This window comes from Peromyscus californicus, unplaced genomic scaffold (genome assembly GCF_007827085.1).
Source record: "Peromyscus californicus insignis strain IS unplaced genomic scaffold, ASM782708v3 Scaffold_3__1_contigs__length_106647218, whole genome shotgun sequence".
Classification (NCBI taxonomy): Eukaryota; Metazoa; Chordata; class Mammalia; order Rodentia; family Cricetidae; genus Peromyscus; species Peromyscus californicus.
Genome location: NW_026294551.1, coordinates 21,143,983 through 21,159,767, shown reverse-complemented (window position 1 = coordinate 21,159,767; position 15,785 = coordinate 21,143,983). Strand labels below are relative to the sequence as shown.

At 47.0% G+C, this 15,785-nt stretch overlaps 1 non-coding gene across 1 annotated transcript; it reads right to left on the bottom strand.

The window, feature by feature from the left end:
• Positions 1 to 10,041: 10,041 nt before the first annotated feature.
• Positions 10,042 to 10,232, bottom strand: LOC128123594 (U2 spliceosomal RNA). The gene has a single exon (XR_008222764.1). It is a non-coding gene; the product is annotated as a U2 spliceosomal RNA (small nuclear RNA).
• Between the last annotated feature and the right edge of the window lie 5,553 nt (positions 10,233 to 15,785).

Below are 15,785 nucleotides of genomic sequence, written 5' to 3'. Positions count from 1 at the left end.
TTCCCAGGTTCTGGGACCCTAACAGGCTAGTGTCTTTTCATCAACAGTGCCGCTTTCTAAAAAAAAATTTGAGACAGGGTTTCTCTGTGTAACAGCCCTGGCTGTCCTAGAATGTTCCTTGTAGAGCAGGCTTAACTTGAACATAGAGATCCACCTGTGCCTGGTGTGCTGGGATTAAAGGTGTGTGCCTCCATACCCAGCTGTCAAAATATAGATTTATTTATTTATTATGTCTACAGTGTTCTGCCTGCATGTATGCCTGCACGCCAGAAGAGGGCGCCAGATCTCATCACAGATGGTTGTGAGCCACCATGTGGTTGCTGGGAATTAAACTCAGGACCTCTGGAAAAGCAGCCGGTGCTCTTAATCTCTGAGCCATCTCTCCAGCCCTCAAAATATTTTTTATTCTGTGTCCCGAGAGGCCAGAAGATGGCATCAGATCCCCTGAGCTGGATTCACAGGCAGTTGGGAGCCAGCTGACCGAGGGCTGGGAACTGAACTCTGGTCACCTGAGATAGCAGTAAGTGCTCTTAAGGGCTGAGCCATCTTCCCAGCTCCCCCCAACACCTCCCTCCACACACACCTTTTTGGAAACAGATTCTCTTGTAACCTTGAGATGTCTAACGTTGCATTGATGGCTAACTTCATGTTTAGAAGTTTAAAATTCCTGTGCTTAAGAGAACTGTAAAGCGCCGGGCGGTGGTGGCTCACGCCTTTAATCCCAGCACTCGGGAGGCAGAGCCAAGGCGGATCTCTGTGAGTTCGAGGCCAGCCTGGGCTACCAAGTGAGTTCCAGGAAAGGCGCAAAGCTACACAGAGAAACCCTGTCTCGAAAAACCAAAAAAAAAAAAAAAAGCCTCTTCTTTGTTAAAATTTATTCGTGGTCAGACTGGTGGATCTCTGAACGTTCCAGGCCCAGAACAGCCTGCACTGGTCTCAAATGATTTCTTTTCCTTTTAAGAAATAGGAACAAGATGGTTTATTAGGAAAGGGTAAGTAAGCACCCTGGAGAGTGGGCAAGGGCATTTGCATTGTTTCCAACTCAGGAGAGCGAGGGATGAGCTTGAAGGAATGCTGCACCCTCCCCTTCCAGGGCTGCACTGCCCGTCTGCGGGCACCTCATCCACTGGGCGCCCTGTTCTCCAGGAGACTCCTGTTGCCCCCTGCTGCACTCTGCACTAGAGACTGTAAAAACCTCAGCTCACATCTTTAAGAGAATAAGACAGTTTATTCTGGAGCCATTGCGTGACCATGGCCCGGTGTTGGTTAATCGGCGGCGCACTGCGCGTGGCTGGCCGTGCCGGCGGCGGAGGAGAGTGCTGATCGGAAAAATCACAGCCATGGTTACCTCTTTAGAGCTTTATTGGGAGGCTGGGGGCGAGGGGGAGGAAGAGAGGGGACAGACGGAAGGAAGGAGTGGAAAGGAAAGAAAGACGCACAGTGGGCCCACCCGCTTTTTAGGCTGGGATGCTGTCGCAGGCTGATGACGTAATTAAGGACAGAATCCTTACACCCGGAACAGATTTAGCTGACCCCAAATTCCATGTTCCAATGTGAAAGTAGTTTCACGAGGTTTTTATAGTTTTACAGAACAAAGAAAGTCTTGAGGCAATTTAAAAACACATTGGTGAGTACCCCAGAGAGGTAGATACATAGAGATGGGGGAACTGTTTTACATATGCTATTGACAATCTTAGCTCTTAGGTTGGTGGACGCTTGTGTTCTGCTAAGTTAGTAGCTCCTAAGGTTTTTATTCATTATCACACACAAGGTGTTAGTTGAGATACAGAGTGGGGCAAGGCATGGCTGTCCAGAGCCGAACACTTGCCCAAGATGAAGTAATCAGGCTCTGAACCTACAAAATTCCAGTCTCACCACAGTACTGAAATTCCATCCGTCCACCAGTCTGCAGACACAGACTCCTTCAGGAGCATTGTGTTCACGGCCAGACACGAACCTTTTTAGGGATTTTCATTCACAAGATACAATCTAGGATTTTTCACATAGTAGATAAATCCCCTATGACTTGTGATAGACAATGTCATGTTGATGGCTAACTTTATGTTTAAAAGTTTAAAATTACTGTGCTTCAGAGAACCATAAAGCAAAATTGGACCTACCAAATGTTAAGGACTGCTCAGGGTTGTTTCTGTAATTGCCTAGTCTTGTACAACTCTAACAAAACTTGTGTATGCAAGGTCACAGGTCACAAGATTAACGTTGGTTCTGATCCTGTAACAAAAAGCTTGTTTTGCTCTAGTTAATTGAGATACTTGCAAGACATCTGTTTGCAAGTATCGTGCAAAGTAGTGGTTCGGCACTACATCTGGGAATCCCCAGGCCTGGTGGAGACCTTGAGCTAGTATCTGAAGAAAAGCCTCCTCTTTGTTAAAGTATATTCATGGCCAGACTGGTGGATCTCTGAATGACCCAGACCTATAACAGACTGAGCTTAATCTCCTAGTTCCTCTTTTTTTTTTCTCAAATTATTTTTTTATTTTATGTACATTGGTGTTTTTCCTGCATGCATGTCTGTATGAGGGCATTGGATCCCCTGGAACAGGAGTTACAGACAGTTGTGAGCTGCCACGTGGGTGCTGGGAATTGAACCTGGGTCCTCTGAAAGAGCAGCCAGTGCTCTTAACTTCTGAGCCATCTCTCCAGCCCCCCTTTTTTAAAAAGACAGTCTCAACCGGGTGGTGGTGGTACATGCCTTTAATCCCAGCACTCTGGAGGCAGAGGCAGGCCGATTTCTGAGTTCGAGGCCAGCTTGGTCTACAGAGCGAGTTCCAGGACAGCCAGAGTTACAGAGAAAGCCTGTCACAAAAAACCAAAAATAAAAATACAGTCTCTTTCTATAGCCTGGAATTCCTCAGCTCACTATGTCCTGAAAACTTACTGTATTGCCTAGACTGGTCGCAAAATTCACAATTTTCTAGCCTTCATTTCCCAAGTGCTAGGATTACAGGAGTACAACACTGTTGTGTCTTTTGGGCTGCAAGAATATATTATAGAGATTCAGCTGTGTAGCAAAGCTATACTTTGACCGGCCAAGGGTCCATCAAATGGGAAGCCATTTATCATGGAATATTTGGTGTTATACAGCCTTAATATTTCAGCTGTCTTCTACTATGAAATTCTTGTGTGCCCAAATACTCCCAGACCACATTGGCAAACAGCCAAGCTTCTCAGATGCTGATCCACGAGATAGCTAACACCCTGACAAGGCCTAGGAGACCAGCAGGATGCAGGTGCATAGCTTTGTTTCTTGTGCAAATGAAGCTCATACCATCCCTTGCCTTCAAGCCCAGGGGCATTCCAGAGCAATTGACTGAGGACAGTAGGGCCTTTTGCACAACCTAAGACTAGAGCGAATTCCACAGGGAGAGACAGAGCCGCGTGGCCAGGGAGAAGAGAGGAAGACACAGATCCTGTAGAGGGTGAGGCAGATCTCTTGTAGAGTTTATCAGGGCCAGGGGTAAGGAGCCGGGAAATATAGATGGAGGACGAATGAACAGAGGGTGAAGATCAGGTCAAAAGCATAGGAGCTTACTAAAACTATGAGGACAGGAAAACTGGGTACAAAGAGGAACTGAGACTCAGGACAGAACAGAAGCTGTATAGATAGTTTTATCATAAAGGAATAAAGTCAATGGACAAAAGAGCATAGTGTACGTAAATTCCTTTCCCTCAGATACCCCACACTGTATGTAGTGTCTTTCCCAGACTCTGGGAGGAATTTTCTCAGGGCAGGAACTTGGGAAAATTCTGTTATCCTTAGTTGTGTAACAGTTTCCTCCAAGATTAAAACATTGCATTTTAAGCCGGGCGGTGGTGGCGCATGCCTTTAATCCCAGCACTCGGGAGGCAGAGCCAGGCGGATCTCTGTGAGTTCGAGGCCAGCCTGGTCTCCAAAGCGAGTACCAGGAAAGGTGCAAAGCTACACAGAGAAACCCTGTCTCGAAAAACCAAAAAAAAAAAAAAAACAAAAAAAACATTGCATTTTGCAGAGCAAGAAGGCAAACAATCCAAAATAGCTCCAGGAAGTCCCTGAAACTGACAAGAATCACTACCACCACCACCCCATCCCCCCCCATCCCCCCACCACCACCACCCCACTCCGCCCGCCCCACCCCACCCCACCCCAACCCCACCCCCGCCATAGTAAACAGAAAAGCTCAGAGTCCCTCTCAGACAGCTTTACAGAGCAGGAAGGCAAACAACCCAAAATAGCTCCAGGAAGTCCCTGAAACTGACCAGAATCACTAGCCCCCGCCCCCCCCCCCCCCCCCCCCCCCCGCTCCCTGCCAGAGTAAACAAAAAAGCTCAGAGTCCTCTCAGAGCAAAGCTGAGCTGCAAAGACTCTTAGACCTGAACAGTTCCTGGAACAGGTTTAGACCAACTGAGGCACCTGGAAAGGACACTCTCCAACCTGTTGAGCTGCCAGTAGGCTGTGCAGTGTGCTCCAGGTTCCCAGATTTGTGAGCTGTCACCCATGCTGGGGTGGTCCTTGGTGATGAAGCTGTCTTTGAGACATTTCTGCTCCTGTAAGTAATCCCTCACCCATATTCCTGTAAGTGACCCCAATAAAACTCACGGTTCAGGACAGCCACAGCTACACAGAGAAACCCTGTCTTGAAAAACAACAGATTACCAAAAAACCTCAGAGTTCACCAAGTTGGACTTCGGTGGTCTCCATACGTGGGTCTGTCCCGGGATCCCTGTCTGGTGAGAAGTGGTGTGTTGTGTCTCCCCAGGAAAAGTTTTATCACACAACCACCACCATGTCTAGCTCTCTGTAATACGTGTATTTAGCCTTCTGTGCATGTGTGCGTTTATTGATGTTTAACATACATTCTGATACTTCCCGACCCTCCCTTTTCTCAGCTCTATCCTGTTCTACTGTCATGGTTTACATACTTGTGCATGTGCACGTATGCATATCAAATCGAGGAAGCACGGGTAAGAGAAAACATTTGATTGGCTTAATCCACTTAATGTGATTATCTGCATTGTTTCTGCTGCAGACAACTAAGTTGATTTTTATGGCTGAAAACAGTTGCATTGTAGACATGCCACATTTTCTTCATCCATTCCTGCTTTTGAACCTAAGATCCATACCTTATTGTTGTGCTCGGGCTGTAACAAAGGCAATTGTGAAAGTGTGTCTGTGACTTGGAGTCCTTGATGTAAACACCCAGTATAGCTGTGCTATGTGGAAATGGATAGTTAGTTTGAGTAAGCCGCAATATTGATTTCCATAGTGGCTGGACTGGTTTGATTTTCACCAGCACAGTGTAAGAACTGCCTTCCCTGGTTTTTGTTTTGTTTTTTAAATCTTTTTTTTTTTTAAGATTTATTTATTTATTATAAATATATGTATACAGCATGTATGACTGCAGGCCAGAAGAGGGCACCAGATCTCGTTACAGATGGTTGTGAGCCACCATGTGGTTGCTGGGAATCGAACCCAGGTCCTCTGGAAGAACAGTCATCTCTCCAGCCCTGTTTTTTAAAATCTTTAAAGACTTACTTACTACGTATACAGTATTTTGCCTGTGGGCCAGAAGAGGGCACCAGATGGAATTATAGATCCGTTGTGATACACCAGGTGGGTGCTGGGAGTTGAACTCAGGACCTCTGGAAGAGCAACCAGTGCTCTTAACCTCTGAGCCCTTTCTCCAGCCCTTGTTTAAGTCTTTTTTGTTTTGTTTTTAGACTGTCTCACTGGGTACTCCGGGATAGCCTGGAACTCCCAATGTAGATCTGGCTGAGATCTCAGAGATCCACCTGCCTCTGTCTTCTGAGTGCTTGGATTAAAGGTGTGTGCCAAATATACCTGGCTCTGTTTTCTTTTTTTTTTAAAAAAAAAAAAACAAAAAACGTAAGTTTTTAAAAAAAAACTTTGTGCATTTGTGTGTGGTGTGTGAAGGTGGGCACTTGAGTATGAAGGGTCAAAGGAGACTTAGTGGGTAGGTTTACTCTCTTTACACTGGAAAATGAGGCCTTGCCCTATCTGTTACTATCTAGAAACCTAAAACATGCCCGATTGGCCCTACTGCCGTAAGGAGCGCCTCTTTTTCGTGATAGCAATAGCATTTCACTGCCGAATACAGGTTGGAACCACCAGCCTGTCCAGTTGATTGCTCGTGATTAACAGGTATGTGCCACCATAAGTCAGGTTTTTCTTTTTTTTTTTTTTTTTTTTTCGAGACAGGGTTTCTCTGTGTAGCTTTGCGCCTTTCCTGGAACTCACTTAGTAGGCCAGGCTGGCCTCAAACTCACAGAGATCCGCCGGCCTCTGCCTCCCGAGTGCTGGGATTAAAGGCCTGCGCCACCACCACCCGGCAGGTTTTTCTTTTTTTAAGTCTCACTACGTAGCCCTTGACTGGCCTGGAACTCGCTATATACACTACTCTGGTTTCGAACTCATTAGGCGATCTTGCCTGCCTCTGCCTCCCGAATGCTGGGATTAAGGCATGAATTTCTATCCTCCAGGTTGACCTGGAGCTAAGAGATATTCCTGCCTTTGCGTCCCGAGGGGTGGAATTAAAGGCATAGGAAACTACCACCTGATTTATTCTGTTTAAAAAGGAACCCGGTTGTTGCATCCAAGTCAAATGACTGGCAGGCACAAGCCTCTACCTTCTCCCTCAGTGTCCCTTTGTTAACAAGAGTAGGCTGATCTCTTTGCAAAGCTCAGTGAGCATGTCTTTGACATCTTCTGCTAGGATCATATGCTGTAGACGTGTAGATTTCCACAGGAAACAACATTCTGCCAGTTTAAAAAAAAAAAAAAAGAGCCGGACTGTGGTGGCACACGCCTTTAATCCCAACACTCGGGAGGCAGAGCCAGGCGGATCTCTGTGAGTTTGAGGCCAGCCTGGTCTACAAAGTGAGTTCCAGGAAAGGTGCAAAACTACAGAGAAACCCTGTCTCGAAAAACCAAAAAAAAAGAAAGTAAGCAGGGCTGGAGAGCTGGCTCACTGGTAAAGAGCACCTGATGTTCTCACAAAGGACCATGCTCAGTTCCCAGCACGCACATGGTGGCTAGCAGCCATCCGTAACTCCAGTTCCAGAGAATCTGATGCCCTCTTCTGATCTCCTTGGGCACCAGGCACACCCAAGATGCACAGACATACCTTCAGACAAGACATTCAAATGCATAAAATAAACAGATCTTCCTAAAAAAAATAAATAAATAAATAAAATACTGGGAGAGGTTTTTTTAATCTCTTATTCTTTGACAATTTCATACAGGTAGACTTTTTAAGATTTGTTTTTATTTTATGTGTATGAGTGTTTCATCTGCATGTATGTGTGCGCACCATGTGAGTTCCTGGTTGCCCACAGAGGCCAGAAGACAGTAACTGAGTCCTGGAATTGGAGTTGCAGAGGGTTGTGAGCCACCATGGGGTTGCTGGGAATCAAACCTGAATCCTCTTGAAGGGCAGCCAGTGCTCCTAACTGTTAAGCCAGCCCTCTATTACCATACATGGATTTTGGGGGGAGAAAAATAGAGGTCGGTAATGGGATGAAACCTTATACATCCTTAATATCCCCAACCCTGATACGCTAAAACCTTGGACTTCAGAGTAAGTGTGCATCCAGTCCCTCGCTAATACACTGGATTGAAGAAGCAACTTCTCCCTGGAACTGTCACACACACACACACACACACACACACACACACACACACACACACACACACCCAGTATGTAATGAGAGATTTCGGTGATTACAGGCTCTCTTCCTCACAGTAGGCCTTGCTCTGGAGTAAGGGAGCGCGAGAGGACCGGTGGAGGTCACCCTGGAAGTGACTGAACACATCTCAGCTGAGGCGTGTTTTTGGAGACAGGGTCTCACTCTGCGCCCAGCTGACTTGAGGCCCTCCTGCCTCTGCCCCCGAATATGAGCTTGCAGAGTGTGGCACCACTGCTGCCCCCACAGCATCTTTACCAAGAACATGTTTGAATGAGCAGATGAAGAGAGGGGTCTGGAGGAGCTGCAGAGAGTGAGTGAGGAGCAGCTATCCGCTAGGGACTCACCAAGACTCTTCCCATCCGCCTCCACCACCAACTCCACCACCACTTCAAATCCCAGTTCTTTAATTTGATACACAAAATGGAGAAACATCCGTGTGGGGCTGCCCATGCCTTTAAGACCAACACACCCATGCCTTTAAGACCAACACTTGGGCAGCCCAAAGAAGATTGTCTTGATTTTCAGACCAGCCTCATCCTAGGACTCAGCCTGGGACACACAGTAAGACCCTGTTTCAGAGAGACAGAACTTGAGAGAAGGGGAAAGAACGATCATACACAAAAACACCCAACTTGTCTCTCATAATGGGTGCTGGAGCAAGGTATGTATTGAAAAGGCTGTTTTTCCCAAACGGGAACCATCATCCCCAAACCATTAAGCTTTATACTAGAGCCTAGGGCTGGAAATTAGCAGATGCTGCCTCCTGGTGGAGAAATCTGTCACTATTTAATTTTTCTACGAAGTGAACATGATTTGGCTCCCATTGATTCCTAAATTTTCTTTTTGACAGTATTTGTAGGGCTTCAAGTTAGGGCTGGAAAATGTAGAAATATGCTCGCTTCGAGTTTCTTCTTTTTTTGTGAGGAAAAGGAAATTTAAATTGACAGAGTCAAGCACAGTGGTGCATGCCTTTAATCCCAGCACTCAAGAGGCAGAAGCAGCAGGGCTGCTAGAGAGGAAACCCTATCTTGAAAAAACAAGAGAAAATGAAATTTAAACTAACATCTGAGCATAAATTCTAATTTCTATATTGTGGTGGGTTTGTTGGTTTGTTTTTTCAAGACAGGATTCCTCCGCGTGTGCCACCATTGCCTGGTTGAACAGACGGATTTAAATCACTTCCTGGGTACTTGTCTAGTTATTGCTTGTCTGTGTAATCAGAACTCCCACAACTAAAACCAAGAAGCGGTTATCCTATGTCAGTACTACAAATGGTGGGTAGGTGCTCCAGAAATGCAACTCGGACCTTACAGCACAGAGTACAATCTAAAGAAAACCACAGGAAATGTGGAGATGAGATGGGTCATTACCAACTCTATGACAAAAATAACAAAAGAACTAAGAAAAAGACAAGTCTGATTTTTTTTTTAAAGATTTATTTATTTATTATGTATACAGAAGAGGATGCCAGATCTCATTACAGATGGTTGTGAGCCACCATGTGGACACAGGGAATTAATTGAACTCAGGACCTCTGGAAGAGCAGTCAGTGCTCTTAACCTCTGAGCCATCGCTCCAGCCCCAAGTCTGACTTTTTAAAATATTTATGTATTTTACGAATATGAGTGCTCTACTTGCATGTATTTCTGCATCACAGAAAAGGGCACCGGATTTCATTATAGATGGCTGTGAGCCACCACGTGGATGCTGGGAATTTGGATTTAGGACCTCTAGAACAACCAGTGGTTTTAACCACTGAGGCACATCTCTACAGCCCTCAACTGTGATTTTCGAAGCAGCTTGTAAAAAAATTACAACCCTGAAATTTCAAAGCAGCCTATCAAGTTACAGGCCAGTTTCAAATTGTAATGAGTTCGGTACTTGAAAACAAGACAACTGAGGTCCCCAGTACAGAGAGGAAAAAATGCTCACAAGCAGATCATCCAGCAGGTGTGCAAGTGTCCCAGACCAACACAGAAAAAAACACAGTATTAAAAAACAAAAAACTATGCCGGGCGGTGGTGGTGCAGGCCTTTAATCCCAGCACTCTGGGGGAAGGGAAGGCGGATCACTGCGAGTTCTAGGGCAGCCAGGGATATGGAGCGAGATCCAGGAAAGGCTACACAAAGAAACCCTGTCTGGGAATATAAAAGGTAGAATTATAACATTAAGATTACTAAACACCAAAAGCCAAATATGGAGAAAGCGTACTCCAAACACTACAGAAAACAGACGCCACGTTTAGAAGTTAAAAGCACTGCTAAGTGCATAGAAACTAAACTCCAAAACAAAAGACCAGTCAAATCTTACTTTGAAACCAGCGTGAGAGGTACCCCGAGGGGGTGCACCGTTCCTGGAGGTACTGCAATACCAGGTCGATGCGTGGAGTGGACGGAGCAAGCTCCTATTCCAACTCCTAGTTCCAAAAATCCATTTAATATATTGTCCTCGGATAGAGGACGTATCAGATATTAAACTGATAAGAACAGATACTACACTTGATCTTAGCCAAAAGGCCGAGAAGCGATAACTCCCCCAACACAACCGCCCGCAACACTCACGTGCGCACACACCTTGACATCACGGTCGCAAACACCCACGCAACCACAGCCACGCGCCCGACACCGACTCTCCTGCTCTTTCCTGACCACGACCTTCGCTCCAGGGAAAGCCTGCGAGATCCAGCGTGGGCCGAGGATCTTTTTGTTGCTCGTTTCGCTCCCAGAGTTCCTGGGAGACGCGGCCACCTCCTCATTTGCATGCCCTGCCCAGCGCGCAGCAACGCCTGGAATAGCTCATAACCGGAAGCAAGAAGGATGGCTCCTTCAGCCGGTTCGCTGTGTCTGACCCATAAGCTCTGCCAGGTTCTTCACAATGCTTCAGATACAGGATTGAGGATCACAGGAGATCATCACTCTCTTCCACTTTCCTTAGTTTTTTTTCCCTTTCTCTACCTTTATACCTGGGCCTAGGCTCTTTCTTTATGAAGAGATGCATTCAACAATCAGTTGGGGAGGGCCAGTGGTCACAAGACGGTCCCCTAGTTATTGCAAACTCTGACCAGGTCAAGGGGTGCACGGACCCTTAGGGAAAGAGACCCTTAGAATTCCAATTTATCTGTTTGTTATTACACATTTCTTTTTTGTTGTTTTGAAACTGTGTCTCATACTGCAGCCCAGGCTAGACTGGAACTTATTGCAACCTTCCTGTCTCAGCCGCCTCAGTGCTATGATTACAGGTGAAAGCCATTACATGCAGCTTCGAAATACTGTGTTTCCGTGTGGAATCCGAGAAGGAGCCTGAAAAAGCAGGAACCCGCAGTTGACATACTCAAGGGGCGGCACCAAAAATCAGCACAGTGGGCTGCAGGGAGAAGGGGGCTAAGAAGCCGGAGATAGGGCTGGAGTGATGGCTCAGAGGTTAGGAGCACTCACTGGCTGCTCTCCAGAGGTCCTGAGTTCAATACCCAGCAACCACATGGTGGCTCGCAACCATCTGTGATGAGATCTGGCGCCCTCTTCTGGTGAGCAGGCAGAACACTGTATACATAATCAATCAATCTTTTAAAGAGAGAGCTCGAGCCAGAGATGAACCACAGTGTAGAGTGGTGTGTGACATTTTCTAGGGAGAGGGTCACACCCTGAAAAGGCATTGCTAGCTGACAAGAGAAAAGATCCCACCACTCTGCTGGAGAACTGTGTATATGTGGTTACTTATAGATCCAAGGAAATGGGTGACTTGTGGGAACACAGAAAAGTCACAGGCAGCTGCTTTAGCAGCCCACCCTGCTAAAAGACTCATGAAAGCTGGTATCTGTTATGGGTCTGGGGTCATTCAGAGATTTACCAGTCTGACCATTAATAATTTTTTTGTTTTGTGAGTTCCAGGACAACAAGGGCTACATAGAGAAACCCTGTCTTGAAACATCAAAAATAAATATATAAATAAGTAAATAAATGTATCAGACCAAGACATGATAATAACAGACCTTAATATTTGGAAGTTCAACTTTGCTTTGCAGTTCTCTCAAGCACAAAAACATAAGCCAGCGGTGGTGGCACATGAACTCAGGAGGCAGAGGCAGGCGGATCTCTGTGAGTTCAAGGCCAACCTATATTACAGGAATTTTGTCTATGTTGTGGTCCGATGTCCAATGGAATAGAGTGTTTGGCACGAGAGGCGGGGTTCACATTCAGCAGGCCGGAATGGATCATGGAGTTCCCTGGCTGACTGGGGATGTGAGAAAGAGGCGCCTGGAAGAGGATGAGGCGGGGCCAAGGGGTTGCCCTGGCTTTTTGCCAGGAAGTGCCTGGTGGCTGTGTGTGTCGAGGTCGCTTGCGATTATCTCAGGGGCTTGGGGTTTTGTTGTTATTTTTGATATTTTTGATATATTTTGATACATTTTCTCTGTGTAGCTTTGGGGACTGTCCTGGATCTCGCTCTGTAGACCAGGCTGGCCTCAAACTCAGAGATTCACCTGCCTCTGCCTCCCCGAGTGCTGGATTAAAGGCGTGTGCCACCACCACCCAGCTTTATCTCAGGTTTTTAATCTTTAATATTTGTCCCTGATTTTGTAATATGAACAGTAAAAGAAATGGCTATAAGCCTGGTCTACAGAGGGCTACATGGAAAAACCCTGTCTTGAAAAAAACCAAACCAACCCACATAAACAAACAAAAAAACCCAACACATTACCCATTGAGTATCTTCTGGGCTACCTGAAGAGTCTTCTCTGGCCACAATTGTTACTGCTTATTTACGTGGGATAGGTGGGGCGGCTGGGTTTCAGAAACTTCCTGAGCCTTGCAAGTTTTATTTACTTCCTCGATCCTCTATTAGATGCTATGAACTACACTTGGTTCTTGGAATCGGAAAATGAAGGTGTTGGCCACTTGGATACTTAGGAGAACATATAAACAGATGCATAAGTAACTAACAATATGTTGAATTTATTTGTATTATTCAAGTTTTATGAATAACAATGAAAGGTTTCCGTTATGCCAATACTGGGTTTCTCCGTCGAAGCAGTAAATCAGATCAGGTCAAATTAAATTCCGGGTTTTAATCCCAGCAAAGCATTCCGGGGTGGGCTCGGGGAAAGAGGGGAACCCACAAGGTTGCTCCTTAGGGGGGCCCCTTAAATACCCTCCGGGGGAGGAGCTGCTGTTTGTCAGGCTTTCTTTGGGCAGGGTCTGGAGAGGGCTGCTCCAGGGGAGGAGCCGTGTGTGTGTGTGTGTGTGTGTGTGTGTGTGTGTGTGTGTAATGGGCCCCTGAGCTGGAGATCCCCAACAAACACCACTTTCTAATGATGAGGGGAGACTTCTGGGAAGGAATGAGTAAGTAAGGTGAAGGGCTCGCTAAGAGGCCCGAACGTTGTAAACATGGCGCCAGCAAGTCGCGCTCCTTCCTTCCCCCTTGCTAAACCGTGACATCACATTCCTAAGGATAGCCCCCCCCCCCCAGGTCCATTCCCTCAAATGGCCACTGACTCATTTCTGACACTGATCACCAAGGTCCAGCAGTCAACGTTCATTATTTGGCTACACTGGCTAATAGAGGGCTGTAGAACCAGGACTTAGCCTAGGACTTAACGATTCCCCTAGCACAGACCTCCCTCTTCTCTCCTTAAAAAACCAACTCCTCAAAACCAACAAAACAAGCAAAACAAAAGACACCTTGCTCGCTCGCTGCTGCTGCTGGCGCTGCAGCCTCCACACCCCTCCAGCACCATCCCAGCTTGCCCCTCGCGGGGCATAAATCTCCTGTATGTTGAGAATCGGTGTCCAAGCGTGTTCTGTGCCAACTCTAAGGTCGCTTTCCATAAGGAATCCACAGTAATGTGTAAAGTATGTAAACTCAAGACTTGGTATTTGAAGTGCGGAAAAAGCTTGTTAACTGGCCACCAGCCTCTATGTTACTTTGTAACAGGGGTTCTTAACTTGGAGGGGGGTGGGTGGATGGTTCACCTCCCCTGCTGTGTCAGATTCTCAAACAGGAGCCACTAGATGGGGAGACAAACTCTTTATTTGCTCACTCAACTCGTTTCCACAGTTTTTTGCTGCTTTCTTTCCTTCCTCTCCCTCTCTTTTTTTTTTTTTTTCTTCAAGACAGGGTTTCTCTGTGTAGTTTTAGTGTCTTTCCTGGAACTCACTCTGTAGACCAGGCTAGTTTCGAACTCACAGAGATCCGTCTGGCTCTGCCTCTCGAGTGCTGGGACTAAAAGCATGCACCACCACCTCCCGGCCCTCTCTCTGTTTGGAACGCTATCACACCTGGTTTTTGTGATGCTGCTCAGGCTTGAACCCTGGGCTTCCTGCATGCTAGGCTGACACTCCACCAACCGAGCTCCATCTCTGGCCTCCAGGGCAACCTGCCACTTAACCAGGGATCCTAACAATGATGGCGGACAGCACTGAGGCTTAGATGGACAGCATTGTGTGTGGGGCTCACTCTGATGCGGGACTTGGGACCTCCTTCTGACCCCTGATCTTCACTGTCCCTTACGGACTTGGAATTGATTGACCTCGCGTCTCCAGAGTAGAACCTGGCAGGCTGTGACATTTGTGGGTCTCTCTCCTGACTGCAGGTTCGTCTCGGCACTAGACACAAGGCCCTGCGACATCAGGCCTTTGCCCTAAACAGCTCACGATGCCAAGAACTACTTTGGCTTCAATGGATGGTCAAAAAGGATCCTCAGGGTAAGCCTTGTACATTTTTCGACTAACCACACTCTCTCCTTCCACATTAGAATCCTAGACACCGGGGAGGATTGAATAGGGCTTCTAGGAGGACATGTCAGGGGCCAGCTATGGCGGGGGTAGGTGGATGTGTTTCTTGTACCACCCTGAACCACCTGCCTAGGGGTGGCAGCATCTCCAGTGGGTTGGGCCCTCCCACATCAATCATTAACCAAGAAAATGTCCTGTAGACTTGCCTACAGGACAGTGTGATGGAGGCATTTTTCTCAATTGAAGTTTCCTCTTCCTCGACGACCCTTGTCACACTGAAGAAAACCTGAGCAGCTGACGGAGTCTGCCGAACATGCACTTTTTGCTTTGTTGACTGACTGTTGAACCCGGGGTCTTTTCCTTGCTGGAGCACTCTACCACTGATCTACAGCCCTGGCTCCTCCTCTTTTTTGTTTGCTTGTGAACGCCAGGTGGACCTCGAACTCATTATGTAGCTAAAAATGACCTTGGCATTTCTCCTACTTATACCCCAGAGTACTTCAAGTTCAGACATGCGACAAGAGGCTGAATTTTGTGTGTTGCTGGGGAGATCAAATCTAGGTCTCTGTGCATGCAGGGCAACCAACCACTCTACCAACTGAACTACACACACACACACTCGTTTTTTTCTTCTCTTCCTTCAAGTATCTCACTGCCTCAGTCTGCCAAGTACTAGAATTACACTTACAATACACAATAATTCTGATGCTCTCCTCCTCATCCTTTATAAAGTGCCAGAGTGGGAAGAGACTCCAGGCATCGATCTGGTCCTAAAGGCATTCCTGCCCAAAAGAGTTCCTTTAGTTTCACTTGCTCATAGCCTTTCCCTATGCAGCCCGGTCCAGCCTGGAACACTGGCTCTTCCTATGGACCAGCCTGTGGAGTTGGATACAGGTCTGCCCCATAAGGCTCAATCCAAAATGAGTTTTAGACTGTTTAAAAAACAAAAACAAAAACGTGCCGGGTGTGGTAGGTAGCTCACAGCTTTAGGGAGGCAGGACCAGGCCTATCTCTGTGAGTCTGAGGCCAGCTCTGGGATAGCCAGGGATACACAGAAAGACCCTGTCTCGGATTTTAGGAAAGGAACCCGGCTGGTGGGCCTGGCTGAGGCGGGAGGATCACGGAATATTTCAGGTCTGCACTTTCTAGGCGAGAGACTCCATGTGAAAACAAGAAGAACAGGGAAAGGAAGGAAGGAACGAAGGGGGCGGCGGAGGCAAAAACCCCAGAGAGCAGTGTCACAGCAAAGGAGCTGACATTCCAAGGGCCCGGCTCCCAAGGCTCCGTCCACCCCTCCCCCGGGGCCACACCGGCGCAGGGAGGGCACCGGCCCCCTCCCCTCGGTCGCGGATG